This window comes from Leptodactylus fuscus, chromosome 1 (assembly GCF_031893055.1).
Source record: "Leptodactylus fuscus isolate aLepFus1 chromosome 1, aLepFus1.hap2, whole genome shotgun sequence".
Classification (NCBI taxonomy): domain Eukaryota; kingdom Metazoa; phylum Chordata; class Amphibia; order Anura; family Leptodactylidae; genus Leptodactylus; species Leptodactylus fuscus.
In genome coordinates, this window is record NC_134265.1 from 119,322,738 (window position 1) to 119,347,370 (window position 24,633).

The 24,633-nt window shown below is 43.0% G+C and overlaps 1 protein-coding gene across 3 annotated transcripts in view; it reads right to left on the reverse strand.

Annotated features, from left to right (window-relative positions):
• The window catches only part of ASPHD2 (aspartate beta-hydroxylase domain containing 2), a 50,787-nt gene extending 26,760 nt beyond the window's left edge, over positions 1–24,027 (reverse strand). For 2 of the 3 annotated variants that reach the window (XM_075276550.1, XM_075276549.1), the window contains exon 1: positions 23,799–24,027. The gene's annotated coding sequence lies outside the window, so the exon portion shown is untranslated. The remainder of the gene's footprint in view (positions 1–23,798) is intronic. The other variant, XM_075276551.1, reaches the window with a different exon arrangement.
• Positions 24,028–24,633: the final 606 nt, after the last annotated feature.

Genomic DNA, 24,633 nt, shown 5'->3' on the forward strand with positions numbered 1-24,633 from the left:
CATCGGGAAGAGGTTAATAGGAGCACTGCAGATACCCTATATTCAGCCAGGCTGAATTCCAAGTGAGGGAAAAAAAAACAAAAAAAAAAAAAAAACTCAGTCCTCAAGCTCAGGGAAGGGGCAGACAAACAACCAAAACACCTCCTCCCCTTTCCTAGCACCCAGCATATACTGCACCCAAAAACTCCGACCATTTTAATTTTTGAAATTTTAAAGTAGCTGCTGCATTTCCGCCCCTCGGCTTATACTCGAATCAATAAGTTTTTTCAGTTTTTTGTGGTAAAATTAGAGGCCTCGCTTATATTCAGGTCGGCTTATACTCGAGTATATACGGTATTATAGCAGCCAGTATTACTGCAGAGGTAAAACGGGTGAGGGTTCAGCCTGCCAGTGTTCGGACCATACACCATAGCACATGTGCACATAGCACATCAAATCTTCTAAAGATGATGCAAAGCAAAGCCAACAAACAGTTTGGTGAATACAAGCAGACTAAGGCCTTGTTCACATCTGTGTTGATAATCCGTTTGGGCGAGTCCGAATGGGGACCCCCCCGAACGGAATGCCAAACGCATTGGCAAGCGGTGTGCAGTGAAAGCACATGGACCCCATAGACTATATAGCTATGACACAGTCGTCAACAAGAGCGGGAGACAGCTGCTGAACCTGTGCCAGAGACTGGGACTGTACATAATGAACGGGCGTACCAGAGGGGACACTCAGGGACGCTTCACACTAAACTCCCATGTGGGCAACAGCGTGGTGGACTATGTCATCACAGACGCAGACCCAGCAGACATAGATGCTCTCATAGTCACCCCTGAGACACACCTGTCAGACCACAATCAGATCCTGCTGTACATGAGATCCACTGACAAGCCACTCACACAGCAGCCCCACCAGATTGGTCTCTACAACCTGCCACCATTCTTTAAATGGGCCAGTCACCGGGCCACCGAATACACCAATGCGGCTAACCGACCCGAAATCAAGGAACTGCTCAAACACTTCTATATGAGTACCTACCAGCCAGACCAACAAGGGGTCACCCGAGCAGTGAAGGACTTCAGTAACATCCTGTACACCACGGCAGAACTAGCAGGCCTGAAACAGACAAAGCCCAAGAGACCGACTAACAAACAGTCTCACAAATGGTTTGACAGTGACTGCAAGGCTCTACGCCGTTCTCTAAGGGCAGCCTCCAACCAAAAACACAGAGACCCCAACAACAGAGAGTCGAGGGAAGCCTACAACAATCTATGCAAGCAATACAAGGGCACTCTCAGAGAGAAGAAACAGAGGTACTTCTCCCACAAAATAGAGCAACTAGAGGACTCCCTCCAGGACAGCTCATTCTGGGAGACCTGGCACCACATGGGCACAAAGCCCAAGAAAAACTCTCTCCACATTCAAAATGGCAATATCTGGCTCAACTACTTCAGAGGTCTCTACAAAAACATCCCAGAAGAAGAACTAACTCCAGAACAGCAACAGATAATCACCAAACTGAGGGACATGGAGAAAGTCATCAAAGACTTCCAGAACCCTCTGGACTCACCAATCACCATAAAAGATATACAGGAAAGAATTGTCCTGCTGAAAGGCAAAAAGGCCAGTGGCCCTGACGGCATCCTACCAGAGATAATCAAATACAGCCCTCCAGCAATACACGCGGCACTGGCAAAGCTATTCACCCTCGGGCTCAATGCTGGAACTTCCCCGAAGACTGGAACAAAGGGCTCATAACCCCCATCTACAAGAATGGGGACCATTATGACCCCAACAACTACAGAGGGATCTGCGTCAGCAGCACGCTGGGGAAACTGTTCAACAGCATCATCAATAACAGAATCCTCACCTTCCTCACACAACATGGGGTCCTCAGCAAGAGCCAAGCAGGGTTCATGCCAAACCACCGCACCACAGACCATATCTACACCCTGCACAGCCTCATCAAGACGCACGTCCACAACACCAGAAGAGGCAAGATATTCGCCTGCTTCGTGGACTTTAAGAAGGCGTTCGACTCAGTATGGCACCCAGGCCTGCTCCTGAAACTCCTAGAGAGTGGAATAGGAGGAAGAACGTACGACGTCATCAAGAGCTCCTACACCGGAAACCAGTGCAGTGTGAAGGTGAATGGGAAAAGGACAGCATACTTCCAACAGGCCCGAGGGGTCAGACAAGGCTGTAGCCTGAGCCCAACGTTCTTCAACATCTATATCAATGAACTGGCTACAGCCCTGGAGGCCTCACCAACCCCAGGGCTCACCCTGAACAATCGAGAGGTGAAGTTCCTGCTGTATGCCGATGACCTCCTACTCCTGGCCCCCACTGAGAAAGACCTCCAAGAAAGCCTGTCAGTGCTGGAAAAATTCAGCACCACATGGGCCCTACCCATCAACCAGAAGAAGACCAAAGTCATGGTATTTCAGAAGAAGGGCCACAATAAAGCCTCCACCACCCCACAATTCACACTGAACGGCTCCACACTGGAGAAAACCAACAGCTACACCTACCTGGGGCTGGAGCTCAGCCAATCAGGAAGCTTCAAAGCAGCAATAGAAACCCTGAAAGCAAAAGCCTGCAGAACCTTCTACGCCATCAGAAGACAACTGTACCACCTCAAACCACCGGTGAGGGTCTGGATGAAGATATTTGATGCTGTCATCTCCCCGATCCTTCTCTATGGCAGTGAGGTTTGGGGCCCAGCCACCTACCCAGACCAGTCAAAGTGGGATTCCAGCCCAACAGAGAACTTCCACCTGGAGTTCTGCAAATACCTGCTCCATGTCCATCGCAACACCACCAACATGGCCTGCAGGGCAGAGCTAGGTAGACTCCCCCTATGGCTCACCATACAGAAGAGGGCGCTAGCTTTCCAGGCACACATCCAGGGGAGCAAGCCCGACTCCTACCACCACCAAGCATGGCTAAGCCACCTGAGCAAACCAGACACTCACCAACCAAACAACAGCCAACCACCAAACCAAAAACACCAACAGACGATAACCAAGGCCGAAATAAAGGCGACCACAGAGGCAAACAGAGAGCGGTACATTGAAGAATGGAGAAACGAAATAAATAACTCCAAGAAACTCACCGTGTACCAATCCCTACAAAGGGACTACACCTTGGCCACCTACCTGGAGAGAATATGCCACCCCAAGCACAGACAGACCCTGAGCCGGTACAGACTGAGCGCCCACAACCTAGAGATAGAGACGGGGCGATACAGGCAGACGTACAAGCCACGGGAGAACAGACTGTGCCAGCACTGTGACCAGGGGGCCCTAGAAGACGAGACCCACTTCCTGCTACACTGCACCAAATACTCAGCTGTGAGGGCCGTCTACTACCAAAGACTCTCTGCCCACATCCCAGACTTCATATCTGCAGACGAGAAGAGGAAACTCTACATCCTACTGGGAGAAGAAGAGGCCACTGTGGAGATCGCTGCCCAATACGTGTCCAGCTGTCACCAAACAAGAGGAAGATGAGACTCCACGGACTGTTATATTTATCCCAAAACACCCGCCCCACCCCACCTCCCCATATAACGGTCACCAACGAAGAGGAAGATGAGACTCCATGGACTGTTATACCCCAAAACATCCACCCCACCCCCACCACTCACCCACCCGAGTCCAACTCCCCCCCCACACACACTTTACTAGCTTTGGCAATGCCAAATATCTATTCGGACGTGCCAATAAAGCTTTTTTGATTTGATTTTTGATTTGATTATAATGGGGTCCATGTACTCTCCATGCGGTGTCCGCACGAAACATGAGGTCCGAAAAGTAGATCGTAATCTACTTTCATGTCCGCATGAGTCGTACGGGCAGTGTGCGGAAAGCACACGGACCTCATAATAGTCTATGGGGTCCGTGTACTTTCACAGCACACCGGTGGCCAGTGCGTTCGGTAATCCATTTGGGGGTCTCCATGCAGACTCTTCGACACTGCCTCCCCGTGTGAACGAGCCCTTAAGGGTTAAGACATGGATTACTGAAGCAACGTCTTGTGGTCTGATGAGACCAAGATAAACTAATTTGGCTCAGATGGAGTTAATCGCGTATGGTGGAAACCAAGTGAGGAGTACAAAGACAAGTGTATCTTGCCTGTAGTCAAACATGGTGGTAATGGTGCTGTGGTTTGAGGCTGCATGAGTGTTGCCGGCTGTGGGGAGCTACAGTTCATTGAGGGAACCATGAATGCCAACATTCATGGGCCATAAGGGCAGTATTCCAACATGATATTAACCCTAAACACAGCTCCAAGACAATCACTGCTTTACTAAAGAAGCTGAGGGTTAAGGTGCTAAACTGACAAAGCATGTCTCCAGACATAAACCCTACTGAGGATCTGTGGGGCATCCTCAAATGGAAGATGGAGGAGTGCAAAGTTTCAAAAATCCGCCAGCTCCATGATGTCATCATGAAGGATTGGAAGAGGATTCCTGTGGCATCCTGCAACATTCTAGTGAAATCCATGCCCAGGACGGTTAAGGCAGTGGTGGTAAATAACAGTGGCCACACAAAACATTGACACTTGGGGCACGATTTGTGCATTTTCACTTAAGGGTACACTTACATTTGTTGCCAAGGATTTAGACATTGATGGCTGTGTAGTGAGTATACATAAATATATCTATATCACACACTATATATGTATGTTATGTATTTAATATGTGAACCTGTCTGCTGCAGCCAATAATTTCATATTCTTATAGCGGTCACATGTCAGTACAGACCGTCATCACTGTTGCTGGCATGTGAAGAGAAGTTAACTACATTGAATTGGCTTGGTTCACTTCTACCGCTTTTGTCATTTTTCCATAGTGAACCAGTCTTGGCCAGTACGTGGTCCTTTTTTTGTTTTTTTCTTTAAGAAGGAGTATCAAGCAAGCCAAAGTAGTACTGCAAGGTCATGTGTCCAAATACTACAGTGAAAAATGAAGTGCCAGATAAGAACATAGACTTGAGTTGAGGTGCGGTGAGTAGAGATGAGCCAGTACCAAGCAGAAGGCACCTGGCTATAGATGGGCAGGATACCATGGCATTGCCAAAAGGGTAGAAGGTGATTCATGTGTTTTTTTTTCCCCAACTCTTGCAGCACCCTTTATACCTGCAGCGTCCTTTACGGACTAATATTCAATTGTGGCTTCAGCATAGACAAGCCAACCCCATTTCTGTTTATAATCCTAAAAAAAACAAAACATGTTTTTCACGGCTCCCCAATTAGAAGAGTGTATATCCTGCTGTGTATTATGTGATATGGCAGTTACTTTTTATCTCACCATTCCGGCTGGGTTATACAATGCCTGCCTTCCTCAGCAGAAGCTATACGCTATACACCACGGCAATTAAATAGCATTCATGGGTAATAAGATACACACTACAATAGAACGGGAAACTCCACAATGGCTGTTGATGAAAACCTATTTAACATCTTCAGTGACTGTGAGATATATTTTCATGTTTTTGGACATATATTTCCATGAAATCTCTTTGGATGAACACCTCTTTCAGAAAACCACCCTTTATCTAGACCAGATTTAGAAAGAGTGATTTTTTAGGGTTCTAGCACAAAAGCGGTTTGTACTTGCATTAAAGGTTTGTCCAATCCATTTTTTTTTTTTTACTAATGACCCATTCTGAGGATAGGTCAGCAATAAAAAAAAAAATAAAAAAAAAATACTGGAACTGATACCTGGACCCCACGCTGATCAGCCGTTTGAAGGGGCAAGCATCAACAGTTGTTTTCCTATAACAGAACGGGGAAAATGATTCCCATCTTGCAGAAAGAGACAGAGCCCACAGAGACAGACACATCCATTATGTTTATTATAACGAGGCCCATTGGGTGTCCGGTGTTTTTAAATTGGCTCTATCATTGGGAAAAGTCATTTTTAACTAATCACATCCTTGAATAGCCTTTAGAAAGGCTATTCCACACCTACCTTTAGTATATAGATTGCCTCAGTGGTTATTGAATAAGTCAGTTTTTATTCATATGCTAATTACACTGGGTGCACGATGCATCGTGCACTCCTCTCCTATTATTTCCTATGGGAGGCTGCTGCTGATGACTCAGCTTCCTGTTTGCACACACATAGGAGATAATAGTAGAGAGAAGGCTGCTGGGAACGGAGGTAGTGTTTTACCTAAGTACCATCCATACCAATGGCCCTGAATATCTAAATAGAGTATAGGGAGCAGAATATATTCTTTTTTACTTATAGAGATGGAAAGCACTATTCCTAAGTCCCACCCGACTGGGCCTTATGGGAACTGCCAAATAGTGCTGCTTTATGCTGTTCAATGTATAAAAGGTAAATGGCAGTTCCAGAAGTTTAGTTATGCTGTTCTAGTCACTGTGGAGCTACAGAAACAGTGTAGTTCAGCTGTGCCATGCTGTTTCTGCGGCTTCCATTCATTTCTGTGGGACGTATGAGAAAACTACCCATTTCTGTAAATCCCAACCTGATGGATAGGACTTCAAAGAATTATTCCCATCTTGGCAATAGAGAATAACTGCTTGCAAATAAAAAGAAGCATCCATGAACATGAGAATCATCTACTGGCACTAAAGGCACATTTAGGCGTTGTGGAAAAGATGCGTTTTTCGTTGCAGATTTTGCTGCATTTTGAGCCAAAGCCAGGAGTGGATTGAGTAGAAGAGAGAAGTATAAGCGCTTCCTATATATTTCCCATTCCTATTGTAGCTGCTCGTGGGTTTGGCTCTAAAAACGCAGCAAAATATGCAAAAAAAAAAAAAAGCAGCTTTTCCGCAACGTGGGGCTTTAGCCTTAAAAAGACTCTATTATGGGGGGATGCCTTGCTGCCTCTCCAAGCTATACAGGCTTTTTATAGCCTCTCTCAGAGGAAGAAAAAAACTAAACTATTGCACGAGAAATGTAAATTCATAAAAAAAGGAAAAGCAGGGAAGAAAAATGTAGAAAGCAGAGATTGTAAGATATCAGTGTACTGGGAGGAAAGCTTGGTGTGAATGCGTGTAGAGCTAGAAAACAGGCAGTTTCCAGATTTATAGAAATCTTTTTTTAAATAATGGAATTTGTGCCAAGAAACAATAATTTTTGTCCATGGCAAAATGTAAGATAAAAGGATAAGTGACAATAATAATACAAGCTCTATCAAAAATCTCTTCATTCCCTGGTTCATAAATTATCTACCGGTACCGCTCATTCTTCTAGGACTTACATGAGAAGTTATGTACTCTCTTGGGTTTAATACGATATGTTTTCCCATTGCTTACAAATCATACACTTTTAACATTTAGGGTCCATTGACACTGAGTTTTTTGGCGAGGATTTTGGCGCTGAAAATCTATGTGGGAAAAAAAGCCTCCCATTGACTCCCATCCGCGTTAGAATCCACGTGGAAAAAACGCCTCCCCATAGAGTTCTATGGGTTCCGCTTTTTCCCCTACTTCTTTCAGACGGATTCCACCTGCAAAAACCAACACAGTCAACAGGAGGCGAAAAATCCACATCATGGATTTGGGCGCGGAATTGGCAAAAAAACGCTAGCTGTTTTTTCAAGGTCCATACACTGAGCTGGAGGAAAAAAACATTTCCTAATTCCTGAAGCAGATTTTTATCCTCGCCAAAATCCTCCATCCAAAACCCAAAAAACCATCCATGACTGAGTAACCAAAAACACACATTCTGCAATAAAAAGCCTTCAATTATTTACCTTTACATACAAATCTATTCATCCATATATGCAGACAAAGCCACTGATCAATGTTTCCCAAGGCAGCATGTAATATACCTGTAAATTATTCACGACACCGGTAGAACAAACAAAATCATCAACACTATAAGAGTTACAAACAGGGGAAGGTGAGGCCATGTTTTCTTCATGCTTGTATAGAAAATGAATAGGAATAGAAAAATTTTCTACAGGGCCCACAAACGCCCATATTTGACAAAAACTGACATTGATGTAAGGTCCATGGACCCCGACATTGGGTTTGCCATTCAGCAAATTCTATTATGCTGTCTTTTATTATGTGCTGATCAGCCATGATATTAAAACCACTGACAAGTAAAGTGAATAATATTGACTAGAAAAGAGGCTCCCAAACTGTGGGTTGCAAACCTCTGGGGGGGGATGTCATGTAAAGACTGACAAAGATGGCAAGACATTAGTAGTAATAAGGCTGTGCAGCGCTACAAAGCAGTCCAGATATGGCTGCTGATAAAGATTAGCCGCCGTATTGGTAGCAGAGTATTGCACAGCCTTTAGCAGTGGGCCCAGGAGAGGGGAGTGAAAATAACTAACACTTATACTCACCTCTCCATTTACATCATGAGCCCCATGTGACCACTGAGGTCCAATCATAGGCCTCACCAGTGACCCCCGGGGTATGTGACATCACAAGAGGTCTGAAGAGGACACAAGGTGATGGCAGGAAGCTGCCAGACGCAAGAGGATACTAGGAAAGCTGAGGCAAGGAGAGTATGAGTATTTTTCCTCTTCTCTCCTGGGCATTCACTTATTATACTCTGGGTTGTGAGGAACCTCATGAATATTCATCAAATAATTGGTGGTTTGACCATCTTTACTAATGTAGAAGTCCGAGGCATTATACTGTGTAGAGTCACTGTGGAGCATTTTATATTGTGTGGAGAGTTCCAAAGAACATTATACATTCTATGTGGGAGCCACAGGACAGTAAACCGTAAGATACATTGAGGGCCCACAAATTTTGCCAGTATGAGCCTCCAAAATTTGTGATGGCAGAATACAATAAAAGACAGAATACAGTGCTAAAAAGCATAATACAAAGGTAGATTACAGCAGAATAGGAGGCAGAATACAGGAAAGGACATTTATTTATTGTGGCTGAATATGGTAGAGGTGGGTCTTTGGCAAAACTCTCATCCAAAAGTGGGTCTCAAACTCCAGGCGGTTTGGGAACCACTGGACCATTTCAATAATAACCATGACGGATTGGGCTATATATCGCAGCGTGTGTTATCTTCTATTGTTACACTATCTATCTTCTCTATGACATCTACAACTGGGACTAGGAGTCGGCAAAGGTGGTGAAAGGTCTATATAACTGTCAGTTAGCACACTGAGATGAACGGGTCTGTGGAAGAACATTATATTAAAAAAAAAAAAAAAAAAAAAAAAAAAAAAAAAAAAGCAGGTCACACAGAACCCTAGAATGCATGGCCAAAAATCATCTCAGTCATGTGAATATAACACAAGGGTCCAACTGACAATATACTTTTGCAATATTTGCATCTTTCTTTTGCACACACTGATGCAAACAACATGAGGAGGAATGACTGCTGCTGCCATTGCTCCTTTCCTATACACTTTCAATGACTGGTGCCAGCACATCCCAGTCTACCCAATTCCTGAGAATTCAAGCATCTTTTATACAGCAGAAAAAAGACAAAAACAGCTGACAAATGAGCATTTGCTCTTTTGTCATCTGATCAGGAACATATTTACTTGGGACAATTACTGGAAATAAGAATGCGTGTTCCAGATATTTGGGCTATGACAGACTGTGTTTATAAGTTCAGTTTTTTTTATTTTATTTTTTTAATATGCCGTCTTTGAAGCCAGCATGGCGAAAACATATAAAAGGACAGATGGTGCTTCTCTCTTTTGCAATAGACTTCTGATTTTGGCATCTAAAAACCTGAACGTGAACATGCTCCATAATCGGAACCTGCCCCACTTTCATCTCCAAGACTTTCCGCATACTTCACCGATTCACTAAAACTGCACTACTCAAGGCTGTGAGAATATCCAGTATCTACAGTTTAATTACTCTTTAGGAAAAAAACAAAAAACAAACTCAATTTTTTTAAATTTTTTTTTAGCCAGGCCTTTCACACTTCTAAGTCTTCTCTATCTCCCGACCCCCAACCATATTACCTTCAGGTATATGGATCACATATATACACACAATGCTTTGTAGAATTACAGCAGGATCATCTTTAACTATTGGATCACCACACCATTTCCTCATGGATTGTAAGCTTCTGTGTCTTACTGTAATGTCTGATTTTACGGTCCCTCTGTACTGTAAAATGCTGCAGAATGTGCTGGCACTATATAAAGAGGTAATGCCAATTTTATCCTGTTTAAGTAATATTTTGGGAGCTTAAAGAGGACCTTTCATGTCCTTGGACACATACGGTTTTATATACTGCTAGTAAGCTGACAGTGGGCTAAATTTAGCTCATTGTTGGCTTTCCTGTTATGTGCCCTGGGGCTGGAGATATCGGTGCCGTTATAACAGTGCCCACTGTCAGAAGGGCTTTCCTGACAGTCTAGCTGGGCTGTGAGGAACACCTACCCTGCCACCTCGACTCGTCCAAAAAAACCCTGTACTGTCAGAGGGGGTGTTCTTTACCACCCAGTGATGGCGCTAAGGACCGACCCCTCTGTAAAAAGTTATGGACGAGTACTGTCGGAGAGGGAGGCATTCCCCACAGCCCAGCTAGACTGTCAGGAAAGCCCTTCTGACAGTGTACATTTTTTTGCTATCAGTATGTTTTTGTTTTTTATTTTTGGAATACGGGATGGAAATCCATGCAAACACGGGGAGAACATACAAACTCCTTACAGATGTTTTTTTGCCCTTGGCGGGATTTGAACACCAGGACTGCAGCACTGCAAGGCTGCAGTGCTAACCACTGAGCCACCATGTGGCCCCTGACAGTGGGCACTTTTATAACAGCACCAATATCTCCAGCTCTGGGACACATAACGGAAAAGCCTGAATTCAGTGCAATATGATACGCGCGTATCATATTGAAAGCAATAGGGAAAAAGCAGCCCATACATTTCTATGGGGAGCGCACGTATGCCGGCTCCCATAGAAAGCAATGGGATCTGTTTTAATGCCGCTGATTCGGAACGTGTTACACGTTCAGAATCAGTGAGCGTACACTCAGTGTGAATGCACCCAGACTGATACACTGTAGCAAACTGCCAGAGACATTTGTGCCGTTGCTGCTGCTTTATGCAACTAATGGACATGTCTGGCCAGAACCTAAATGGATACAGATTTCAATGCAGGCAGTTGTATTTAGAAATGAGAGATACTGTAAGGACAGAGAGAAATAATGGCCACAATAAAGAAAGAGATAGAAGATCAGGGTCAAAAGATAAATCATGCTGAGGACAGAGGAGACAGAAAACTTTTTTTTTTTCACTCTGGGCAAATTCCATAGCGAAAATCCAATTCATTCCCACAAGGAGAGATTTTATGTAATTAACCTATCTTCTGCTAGAGGGGATCATGTTAATCTAGAGCCAGGGCCTTCTGCCAAAGACATGTTGAAAGGTTATTTCTAATTTTTAATAGATACAGAAGATTCTCCTGGCTGATAGAACAGGCTCAAAATGTCTAAAATGTAAAGAAAAAAAAACAAAGAGCAAAACACACAAAACACTAACAGCTTCCAATTTTGATGATATAAGATATACAATATTTTCTAGCCATTATCAACTAACCAGATCTAATTTTTCAGAGACTGTCCTGACACTGCAATGGCCATTTAACCCATTTAGATGCTGCAACGGTGACTGCGGCATTTAATGGATGTAAATGAAGGGATGTGGTTGCCCTTCTGACGGTCGATCGCCGGAGGAGGCCATATTGAAATCAAGGTCCTAACAAAGTACTCTGATACATAATGATATATAAATAGCTATTAGGCAGGGCTTTTAGGTAAGGCCAGGAAAGAGCCTGTCGGCTTTGATGAAAAGGCAATAATGCATCTCTAGCTGGAAGATTTTTTTAAAAATACATTAAATATAATGAAATTAAGAAAAAAGTATGCATATACTAATTTCTAGGGGTTGGTCCTCTCAAAAAAGGTGGCCAGTATGCACAGTACAGTATGTGATGGAACAGGAAATCTAATCTAGATAAATGAGAGGTCTTGTCATGTGGAGAGGTTTCACAGTAGATCAATCCTCCAACCAAGGACGTATCAAAGGTCCCAGAGCCTTAATACTACGTGTAAATACCTATAAGGCCATGCTGTAGGAATAGCCTAATAAGTACCAGTCAGTTTTTCACTTAAATAATGCATTTCTAGTAGAACGAAAAATTGTGTATAGAAGGTTTAATGAAACTAAAGAGGTTTTCCCACTGCCAACACTAATGCTCGAAGGTTCAGTAGTCACAAAAACTGGGATCCCAAATGCTCAATGGGAATGAAGCACTGGTGCGCATCGGTGACCACCACTCTATTACTTTAACATATCTTTTAGCTGACTGCCAGAGACCACAGTTCGGGAAGTGAACGGAGTGGTGGTCATGTGTGTGCGCTACTTCTACATTCACAAGGGGCACTCAGGCATCTCAGTTCTGGTGACAGCTGGGCATCCCAGAGGTTGGACCCCCAGTAATCACATATAGGAAAGGGAAAAACTCCTAGTAGTGAGATAGGGAAAAGTCCTAAGAATGAGGAAAAACCCTTTTAGGGCCATTAAGATGTTTGGTTGTATAAACATAGTCTGCATGACAAACAGATAGTCCCTTTCCCCAAACTAACCACCGTTAAATTGAATTTGTAGCTTTATAGCAATGTATGATATTGTAAGATCCTAAATTACTGCGGTTCTACAGTCACAAACTCTGCTCAGTAGCAAGGCACTTTAAATTTTAGGTTTTATATGAATAAATCTCATCCACTTTGATGCTACTGTACAATGCAAGAGCTTAGTTGCTGGTGAGTACACCCAGTATTACCCAACCTTAAAGAGGTTTTCCCATCTTACATTTTCAGAAGTTTGCTTGCTATCTCTTCTTCTCACTTCTTCCCACAGCTTGCTGGGACACACAATACTTGCAGATCAGATAATATGCACATGCTGGTAGAGAACTACTCAGGGCTCGTTCACATCTGCGCCCGTACTCTGTTCTGCAGGTTTCCGTTTCCTGCTCAAAACTGGGCAGGAAACGGAAACCTGCCGGCATCTTTCAAACCCATTCATTTGAATGGGTTTGAAAAGTGTCCGGCTGTGAGCACTGGTGAGCGTTTTATGCTCTCTGTGGCAAAACCTTTTTTTTTTTTAAACCAGACACAAAGTTGGACATGCAGTACTCTGTGTCCGGTTTAAAAAAAACTGGTTTTGCCGCGGAGAGCTCAAAACGCTCACCGGCGCTCACGGCCGGACTCGGCATGACAGGTGGCAGAAGACGGAAACCTAATACGGGAGTTCCGAATGCTGGTGTGAAACCAGCGTCAATGGTCTGCTAGGAGTCCCTCTCTTGCCATGATGTTCTGTCGAGTAGGTTTCACAGCTGAAACTTGTTAGTTGAAAACTGATTGCCGGTTTTCGTCTCCTGTCCAGTTTCTCAGGTAGAAGATGGAAACCTGCAAAGCGGAGACCGGGCGCAGGTGTGAACCACCCTTAGGGAACAGAATACCCTTTCAAAGGGTCCTTTTTGCTGAATAAAAGTAATAAGGCATAAAATTACCTAAACCATACATATGTCTATAACCTGGAAAACAAATTTAACATGTTCTTTATATGTCACTATGATGAATGGCATAAAATAAAAAAGTAGAAAACCATCTCCAATAGAGGAATGGCATAAAACAAAATAAAATGTATCAATGTTGACAGCCCCTCCCCAAACAATAAATATGGTATGTTATTAGTCTCTCAATCTACAATTATTATAGAAATAAAGGATTTTTCGGTTCCTACTTTGAATGAGAGATTTCATTAGAGCATTAGAGGATGTTTCTGTTGTCGCATGTAGGCTTGCTTTATTTCAATAGTGTTGTATTGACAAAATCCGCTAGTGAAGAGAAAAGCTGTTTCTGTAATACACCCACTCAGGACCAGCTGCTGGGACTACAAATATTTAATGCCTGAACATGCAGCAGACCTCCTCTGTTCCTGGCATCATCATCCATGGTTTGTCTTCCTACAAAGCACAAAGACAGGCATGGAGCAAAGGAAAAGAAACAAAAATATCCTTGCTAATAGGTGGCAGGAAAACAGAACAGGAAGGCAGCACGTACCCCAGATATAGATCACATCTCTTCACAATTACATCTATTATTAAAAAGCACCTGTAAACCTAAAATTACAATAACGAATATAATGACAAGACTTGTGTTCTAAAATATTGTACCTCATTAAAGGGAGTTTATCCCCTTCCTTAACCCCTTCAAGCTGCCACCATAGTTCTGTAGGGGCTGTGACACGCTTCAATATCATACCTTTATTATATGTCACAGCGCTATGGCGGCAGCTTGAAGGGGTTAAAGAAGGTGATAAACTCCAGTTAAAAGATTCTGTATAGTGAATCTGTCACATGGGAAATGCAGCACAATCTACACGTGTTATAGAGACTGAGGAACTGGACAAATTGATATATGGTTGTGAGAAAAGATTCTTTATAAAAGTACGTTCATATGGAGAAATTCCGAGCCAAAATTCAGCCCGAAATTTGTCTCCCAATGGAAACTGTGGCACACATTTCTTGTTTCAGTGGGCTGAAAAAGAAGCACTAGCTTGATCTTGGCAAGGTTTGCCTAGCGTGGGGCATCATGCCCGATCATCCCCATTGTATATGAGGATAATCAGTGTACAAACCTGCACCAGAAATCCAAGGCCGAGCTTTGACTTTCTGCCACTGGTTTCACAGGGCTGGTTTTTGGAGAAGAATCAAATCCAAATTCCTCAGTGTGGATGGGCGCTAACATCATTCCTATTTCTGCTCTTTTCTGTGCTTAGAAACATTCATGGGGGTGGTCCTATCAGTCTCCGTATCTCGGTTTGTATGGCCATACAGGGAGGGCTGTCAATCACTAACTAGGACCACCCTCATGACTAAAGGACTGTTGCTGACTGTTTCTAAGCATAGAAAAAGCAGAGATAGAAGAGACATTATACTGAACCTAATGCCATAGGATATCAAAAAACTCCTACAGCATTTTCACAGTGGCAGGCTCACTTTAAGAGGCAGCTGAAAATGAAGAGGGATTTGAGGTGGAAATCCAACGCAGAATCCTCTCTATTTTGCAGCCCCTGGTTTTCTCTCACTGATCTGGCTCAGTGTTGAGTTTTTCGGGCCAGACACTGCCACTGAATCAGACATGCAATCCACAGCAAGATAGAGCTGGGCACTAATTTTTTTTCAGCATCCTGCTTTGACCTCTTGCGTCCCATTGAAAACAAGAGGCAAATCATGGCGGAATCTGCCTACTATAGAGCAAGAGAAGCAGAGCAGATTGCTATATAATGTGTTGGAAAAGATTTAACATAAGATGTTATCCACAGGTCCGCAATTTGTGTCACAGACAGCGCACAATCCTTGTCCATGTGTTTCCCTTGGTCAATTCATTTTACACATCTGTATGGAAACTGATAAAGCTTTTTTTCTCCCAAAGTATTTCTGTTTGTCAATGTATTGGGCCCAAGAAAAAGACACATGGATGCCATTAGTTTTTCTTTCCATGGATCTATAGAGTTACAATGGTATGATCAATGACAATAAGCAACCAGGTGAACCTTTCTTTTATGGACCCATAGTTTGTGAATAAAACAAGTATGAATTAAAACATTAAAATGAATGGATCCTGGACCCAGGAAAAAGTCAGACACCAAATGTATGTGAAATGTGCATAAGCTCTATCCCTGTATGCAGTGTTATACACCGCCTCCTTGACTTCTCAGCATACAAGAACAGAGATGTAAATATATATATATATATATATATATATATATGTTCAGCTTTCCTGCTAAGTAAAATGATGCCGGTAGATTAGAAGGCATTTTAATGGCTACAGGTTCCTTCTAAATAGGTTTCTTAACTTTGCGTTTCTATCCTGCTCTCTAGAAAATCTGACATGAATGCCCACTGGGCATCTGCTGTGAATTATCGTTGTCACAAGTACAAGAGGTTTTGAATGACAACATGCTATGGGGCTTGCCTTTCACGCCCTTTGCTCTGTACCATGCTGTCTGCAGATCAGACACCATGTTCGATGTGATAGGTTCCCTTTAGGTAAGGGCATTACTGAAACACTTACCTACAGATTCAAAAGGCGAGTGCTGCAGGGAAATACAAGACCCCTATTATACAGTACATAAGATCTAGGGAGACAGAATGTGTACATTTTGGAGATACCATGATAACAAAAAATGCTCTCTGTATGCCTGTGTCAGTTCTGTTCGGCTGTTCCTAGGTGATCAGAATGGTGTACAATGCTGTGTTATTCTGCCCATACTCGGAAAAGGAAAAAAACAAACAAACAAACAACTTATGTTATTGGCAATAAAAAATACAAATTGCCATGTCAAGTAAAAACAGAAGCAATAACCATAGTAAGAACACAGTTAGAGGCTGTGACACTATAGTAGGGAGCCATGAAGCTACTTTACATAAATGTGTGAAAACTCATTCTAAATCCAACTCACCCAAATTTTTTTAATGTAGATTGTGAGCCCCATATAAGGCTCACAATGTAATTTTTTTCCCTATGAACATGTCTTTGGAGGATGGGAGGAAATCCACGCAAACACGGGGAGAACAAACTCCTTGCAGATCAGTGGCGTAACTACCGCCATAGCAGCAGAGGCAGCTGCCACAGGGCCCGGGACATTAGGGGCCCGACGACAGCCTCTACCGCTGCGTTTTTTGTTTTTTTTAATAGGCCGTTACCGACTGGAGTTACTCCAGCAGGTAACAGGCCCTATTTACTTACTGATCCTGGCAGGGCAGGGATCGGTAAGTGACGCGCGGGCCCCACAAACACTATCATTATACTTGGGGGTCTTTTCAGACCCCCGAGTATAAAGATCGGAGGGGAGGAGCGGTAAGAAACATAAAAAACACTGTTACTTACCTCTCCACGATCCGGGCAGGCTTCAGGCCTAGTCGTCTGACGTCTCTGACGTCACATGACCCCGGCCTGCGTCCCGGGTCATGTGACGTCTGACGTCATAGAAGATGGACTACAGCAGAGGCCGACAGCGGAGCCGGGAGATAGGTGAGTAACATTTTTTTTCTATTTGTTATCCCCCCCCGGGTCTCCTATTATTATACTCTGGGGTCTGAAAAGACCCCAGAGTATAATAATTGTTTATGCGTGTCCACAGTGGGACATAATACTGTGTGCAGGGGCCACTGAGGAACAGAATACTGTGTGTAGGGGGCACTAAGGGACATAATACTGTGTGTAAGGGCCACTATGGGGGATAATACTGTGTGTAGGGGCCACTGAGGGACATAATACTGTGTGCAGGGGCCACTAACGGACATAATACTGTGTGCAGGGGCCACTAACTGACATAATACTGTGTGCAGGGGCAACTAAGGGATATGTCAAAAGTTCGCCACGGGGAACCGCCATTTCTAGTTACGCCACTGTTGCAAATGTTGTCCTTGGCGGGATTCAAACTCAGGACTCCAGCGCTGCAAAGCTGCAGTGCTAACCACTGAGCCACCGTGTTGCCTCCGCACCCAAATCTTAACCATACTGGAGCTGCCACTAAAGCTACATTCACACGATAGTGAACAATGGAGGCGTGATGTCGATTTTTTAACAGACGTTACATGGCAACTTTAGATTCAATGTCAGTGAATGGGGGCTATGTCCTATTTTTGTCCATTGTCATGGATCTATCCATACACTCAAATGTATGGGGGATCCATGAAGACAGGTGCCCCTCAGCTGCAGGATGCCATGAACAATGGACGGTTTGCAAATCGATCGTCTGACTGTAGCCTTATCGGCATGCTCCCTTCCTTAATACCTTCATGAATGTTCATGTCATGCCTGACTTGTGTGGTTAGTCATCTGTGCAGTAAACTCTTTATATGGCTGCCTGACCTAATATTAATTAATATAGAATTGGTAGAGGTCACAATCTGGGAGAGTCAGCAATGCTGCGGAGCATTTTTACTGTTTAGTCATGAACTCTTTAATTACTTCCAGAACTGACTGGTTACCTTGAAATTAAACCAGCGTCTCAATAATGTGCGACCTATGGGTAAGAACATATAACATATTATATAACATATATAACATACTGATAGGTCCCCCTGCAGAATAGATCACTAATATATCTACATTCTTATATGCCCTTCCCAGCCATCATATGACCTAAAAGAGCCCGTCAGGGTAGAGAGCACAAAAAAGGGGCAATTGTGCAATTTTTTTTTTTAGCAAATGCCCCTTTTTGAACGCTAAAGTGCACATGGCCAAAAAAAGCACATCTAAACTAACATGTACAACATTTAACAAGGAGGTGTGCCTACATTATAAATAACCACTACAGTAAACCTAGTCTAAAATAGGCGTACCAGCAAAAAGTATGTCTAAAGTACTGTCAGTGATCGACTGCTTCACCCTAAGACTGAGTTCACACAGAGTTTTTTGGTCAGGATTTTGAGGCCAAAAAGACGGCTCCCATTGAAATCAATGGGAGCCGGGCAGGTCTTTTTTCCGGGAGCCAATCGTTCCGGCTCCTGGAAAAAAAGGATGGACATGCTCGTTCTCAAGACACTCCCTCCTCCCGACTAGGCCCATTCATTGGGCCTAATCCGGAGCGGAGTGCGCAACTGGATGCTGGTGCAGTACACTGGCATTCAGTTGCGGCTACCCGTTTTTTGGTCCGCAACCTGCGGCGGCCTCTGCCTCAGGTTCCGGACCAAAAAACCCTGTGTGAACTTACTCTTAAGTGTGAGAAGGAGCGCTATCGGAAGTGTTTCCTCTCCGCTGCTGTTAGGCTGTACATCCAACACCAAGCTTAGCATAGATCATTCCATACAGAGAACTGAAAGATCCTTAAGTTTGTGATATCCCTTCTACTATTGCTTACCTTTGTCTTATTTTAATCTGTACCTACTGTCACTGTAATGCCTCTACCGTAGAGCTTTTATATTATCTATGCTGCTGTAACACACTGAATTTCCTCATCGTGACACTATTAAAGCATTATGTTATCTTATCTTAAAAGGGGCAGACGATAAATAACTCAGATTGATTTCAATGGAGCATTTTAACGGACCGTCAATTCAAAAGACAAGACATCCTATATTTTTAGGTCTCGTGGATCAGTCAATAGATGACCCATGGATGAAAAATATAATCGTAATAACAATAAAAAAAAAAGTCATGTTAGATCAGTTTTTAATGTCAGTTTCTTTCAAGATAGTGTCCATTTCAGGAGATCCACATCCATGTTAAATGGAGTCATTTCCTTTGTGGAGGGAAAGGGCAGGAATTTACAAGAGTGGGGCTTTCTTTGAGAAGTCCTGCGCCACTGGAGAATGTGCATCATTTTTGAGGAGTCTGTGTGCTCATACTGAAAACTATGCCGGCTCATGGCTAGAAAACTGGCATAAATGACAAATCTTGTAGGGCCACAATATCCTCTAGCCATGCTCTCTTCTTGGAAAGTGCAAGGGTCTCGTAAAAACACTACTTGAGAAAATTCTGGTTACAAAAGATGTTTGAAAAGATGCAAATCCGAGGTTTGCGAAACCTGGCGCACAGGCTTAAAAAGGGTTATCCCACAAAGAGAAAACGGAAGGACCTTTCTTCTGCTGCAAATTTAGCCTGACAACAGCTAATCATGGCATAACCCCTTTAATAAATCTGCCTTAAGTGTTTTGAAGTTGGACATCCCCTTTAATTAGGATGGCCATATTTCTTAGATAGCTGTTGGCTGAATGCTTGTCCGCTATAGACATAGATAACTTTCTTTTTCCACTATATAATGTTTGTATTGCTGTTTTTGCCTCTCATTAGTCGCCTCATCTATCTGACTGCTATAGAACTGAAACATGATCACGAAATTAGAAGGGTCACTTGTTCGAGACCAGAACATGAATATCTCGAAATGCTAACATTTCAGTTATTGATTTCTATGTTCCATTGCCAGACTGTCAATATGTGCAGCACGTCCTTCCCTGTCCATCAAATTCTCGAATTTTCCCAACATTTACACTTTTTGAACCATTGATTTTTTTTTTTTTTTTTTTACGGTTAATTAAGTTTCAAGCAAAAAAACAACTGCGAAAAACTTTATCTACAGCAACGCTTGTATTCATACAACAGGGCAGAGACTTTTTTTTCACAGATCTCAGGTGCAGCGTGGCTGATAGAGTGTGTGACCAGGCACTAACTCAGGTATTTCATTATTTACACAATATCGATAATTGTATATTACATAATATTTAATCATTTTGTTATGAAGCCATAGTTGGTAACTTTTTCCAGCTGCTGGCAAACAATCTTTGTGAACATTTTTGTGATGTCCAGTAGCCACTGTTCCTCCATGAAAATGTCAACTGCGTTGTTACCATTTCCAAGAATCAATGGTGGATTGCTGCACCCCCTCCCAAAACATGTTATAAAAGTTATTTAAAGACGACCTTTCACGTAATCCTAGATCTGCGGTATTATATACTACTAGGAAGCCGACAGTCCGCTTAATTCAGTGCACTGTCAGCTTTTTAGCAGTACATAATACAGCTGGTCCCAAAAGATGTGCAAGGTCCTCTGTAATACTATTCTATTACTAATACAAAATTATTTAAGTGGCATTTTGGATTTTACACCAAAAACGTGCTACAAATTACAATACTATGCAAGTAAATGTACATATATAATCTCTCACACATGAAATATGTACGATTTTACAGGTACAGTGGAATTTTGCCACGTCTGCTGCAAATCCATCTCATTTGAACATACACATGGATTTTGTTTGAATTCCACTAACAGTAAAATTCAGTAAAGAATATGCATCTGAAATCTAACAAGAATTTTTTTTTATGTTTTTCTGTATTGATAAAAAAAAATAATCAGATTTATTAAAATATTTCTTAAAATGCTCTAAAAGAAAAAAAAAATAGTCTTAGTTGGGCATAGCAACCAATCGCAGCACGGTTTTGTATTCTCCTGAAATGAAAGCTGCGTTGTGATTGGCTGCTATGAGCCTACTAAGACTGATTTGCTTTTAGACTGTTTTAATAAATATGCGCCAATGTGCTTGCCCACAACTTTGAAACATACGGTCAAGTTCACACAGGACAGTGTGGTGAAGCTTTTCTGAGCCACAACTAGCAGTGAAACTAGGAAAACTGAAAAATTTCAGTTTTTCTATTTTTGGATGAATTCCTGCGCATCAAACTTCTACTATGTGAACAAGGCCCAAGTCCCTTACTTACTCTGACCATACACTTTGGATAGGTGTTGGCCAAATGATTTTACAGCCAACATCTATACTTCCTAATTCCCCCATAACACTTGGCTAAGTGTGCATGTGTCCTGAATGAGAGAGGAGTGGTCCACAGTCAAAACACCTCTGGTGGCGGGTTATCGCTCTTGAGAACAAATCAAACATCCTGACCCTTCTTTTCTCTGACAATCACCATCGGGAAAAGTTGGAACACCCCTATATACATAAGGTGGTTGGCCAGTCTCTCTCAGAAGTTGATGACTTTAGCCAATTTAATGTGTAATGGCTTCCTTAACTCAGTCCTTTGGATTTTGCCAGGAAAATAGTGTTGGTCTACAAGCAGCTCTTCGGGATGTGGTATATGTACAGATTCATATGTACCCATACAGCGTCCATGGATAACACACCACACTGTTCCAGGATGCACAAAACATACGAAAACCAGAAGGGCAGGAAATAATTGTTTGCTATAATGAATTGTAACACACAAATAAGTGCATGCACATATATAGAGGAAGAGAGAGTAACTGTACCCAGACCCTGGTGCCTTAGGAGGTCCATAAGGCCACTCTGCCATGTAAAAATGATAGATCACTGGGGACATGGGTACAGTGTTTTATATATCAGCTTAGCTAGCTCAACTAGACTTATTGATAATCTAAGAGAGTCCTGTGAGAATTAAGGGATGCCAAGGTTATTAGCACGTAAGGATTAAACTGTCTGCTGTGTATACTACCTGATATAGAGAAAACTGTTGATCATCCTTTGTGGGTGGGGTAAGCAGTATTCCCACTGTATCTCTTAGGAGTCCAGACAGGACTAAAGCTGCTTGTCTCTCATAACTCCTGATCCAAATCATATAAACATATCACAGAGCTCAGAGTCTCCCCTTCGATCATTTCCCGTTATCTGATAGGGCAGCAGAAATCAACTCATAGGTTCAATTTAAAGGTGTCTTCTAAGCAAATTTTATTGAAGACCTATCCTTAAACTAGGTCATCAGCGTTAGTTTGGTAGGGGACCGACACAAAGGACTCCTTCAGATCAGCACTTCTTAGCAGTCACAGTGTGTGCAACAGAGCTGGAAGCAGACAGCATAACCAATACAGCGCTATCTTCTTCAAGCTCTGTGGTACATATAGCAGCTGCTGAGAACAGCTGATCTGCGGGAGTCCCATGCGTCACAATCTGATACAGATCCATTATCAGGATCATTTGCTTTTAAGGAGTTAGTGCAAGACGCCCTTCTTAGAAATCTTGTGTCATGTTCTGCCTACAGACGCCTTACACAAGGCAGTTATTTTTTATAGTTATCAATAGAGAACAACTCGTAAAGTTAGCTACTTGCAGGATAATTTTACATTGTTTACTTGTACTGTACAGAATATTTTAATACAAAATAAATCCGGTTACAAGACATACACCAAAAAGAACCAACTTTGATAAAGTTCAAGGACACTTTGTAAAAACTTTTCCACCCTAATATTTAAAGAAATTGGCAAAAGGGATCACAGAGATGGAGCAATAAAAATTTGACTAAACCCACTCCAGATAACAAGCCCTCGGGCTCCTTGCTGTCCCAATCTACATATTTATTACCAATGACGTCACCAACCCACGTAACACCCCCTTGATGAATTATGGTTCCAGATCAGCACCCTGACCAATAATACAGCATTTCTCAAAAATTAGCGCAATTTATACAGCAGAAATGCAGATCCTGGACACTCCAAGAGACAAGCTGTGAGTGGCTTACTGTTACCATGACAACAGCCGGCACCAATCACAATCATCTTCAAGTTTTATCTGGTTTTCTACAGGTTAAAAAAGCTCATACCTATTACTATTATTATATCATAACACAAAAAAGTTATTTCACAACACATAATATTTTTCAGAGATTCCAATTATGACACATCCTGCCGGCTACTAAAGGGCCTATGGTGCAGCACCATTAAATTACCTAATGTAAATTCCCTGTGAATAGGGGGGCTCTAGAGAGCGAATATAAATGGTGTTCATAGGGGCGTCTATGAAGGCTGCCCCGTGCTAGGAATATATCATAGTAGTGGGAGAGAGGCGGATGGAGCACCCATGGGACCCAATAGATCTGATCACTAATAGACATGGACGGTTCAGCAGGACAGCCCAGCCAAACCCTCTGCAAACAGCTTACGGCTGGAGGACTGCTGCAGATGGCTCTACCTGTTTAGCATACATATTACACTTAATCACCCACCCCCAGAGATCACCAATGCATGGGAAAGGACATGTCTGACAGGAGACAGCCTCACTACCCAGGCATGCCATAATCTGCAGTGCTTTTACATCACAGAGCCCCCATCTGCCAGTGGGGATTACTCCTCTAGCACAAGCCCTAGGTTGCAGTTAAAGAGCCCTATGCAGCAGCAGTGCTGGCATCCTACAGTAACAATGGCACATCAATAAGAATCCCCTTCTGCTGCCTGCCTAGTGCTGTGCACACAGGCCCATCATTATGCAATCCAGAGGCAGTAGCAGCAGCAGCATTCCCAGCTCATGCATTGATTTATTAGAAGGCTGCAGTTACTGTACCTTCTATCACAATGCTGCGGGATGATGATGATGGGTTGATCTTCTCACTCTGGTCATGTCTCACCCTGTCACTCGCTTTTTTTTCTATACACTCATTTAAATACGTACGTACATTGCAGTAAAATCCCCCTAACCAACCTGCTGCATTATCTCCGGCTCACACGGAGCCTTTAAGTCCAGGCTGGAAGCTACATCCTAGTGGTGGGCTCTAGGACCTGTGCTGACGTCACGGTCATGTGGCCTCTCACGTGCTGTGGGAGGGGCGCGCTCTGTTGTGCTGCTGCTCCCGGGCGCTGCTTGTAGTATCGGTGTGTTGCGTTCCCTCTGCACTGGACGCCTCAGTACAGGAGTGCATGTAGCGGAGCTGTGTGTATGTGGAAGGTGCCTGCAGCAAAGCTGTGTGTGGAGATATGGTTAGCGTGTACATGACGAGGATGGTTGTGACTTACATAGTAGAGCAGGGTGTCGGTGCTCAGACAAGGTGAATGCAGTAGAGCTGTGTCTAAGATGCATAGTGACACACACAGGCATAACTAGCAAAGACTGGGCCCCCACCCGTCATAAATACACAGTATAATGTCCTTTTACACACCCTATAAGGTCCCAAAGTGGCTTCCAAACAGTATAATATCCTATAGTGCACCCATCACATAGTATAATGGTCTTTAGTGCCCCCCACACAGTATAATGTCACATAGTGACCCCTCCATATAGGATAATGTCCCATAGTGACCCCTGCACACAGTATTATGGCTCCTGCACAAAGTATAATGTCCCACAGCAGCACCTCCAAACAGTATGATGTCCCATAGCAGCTCCTGCACAAAGTATAATT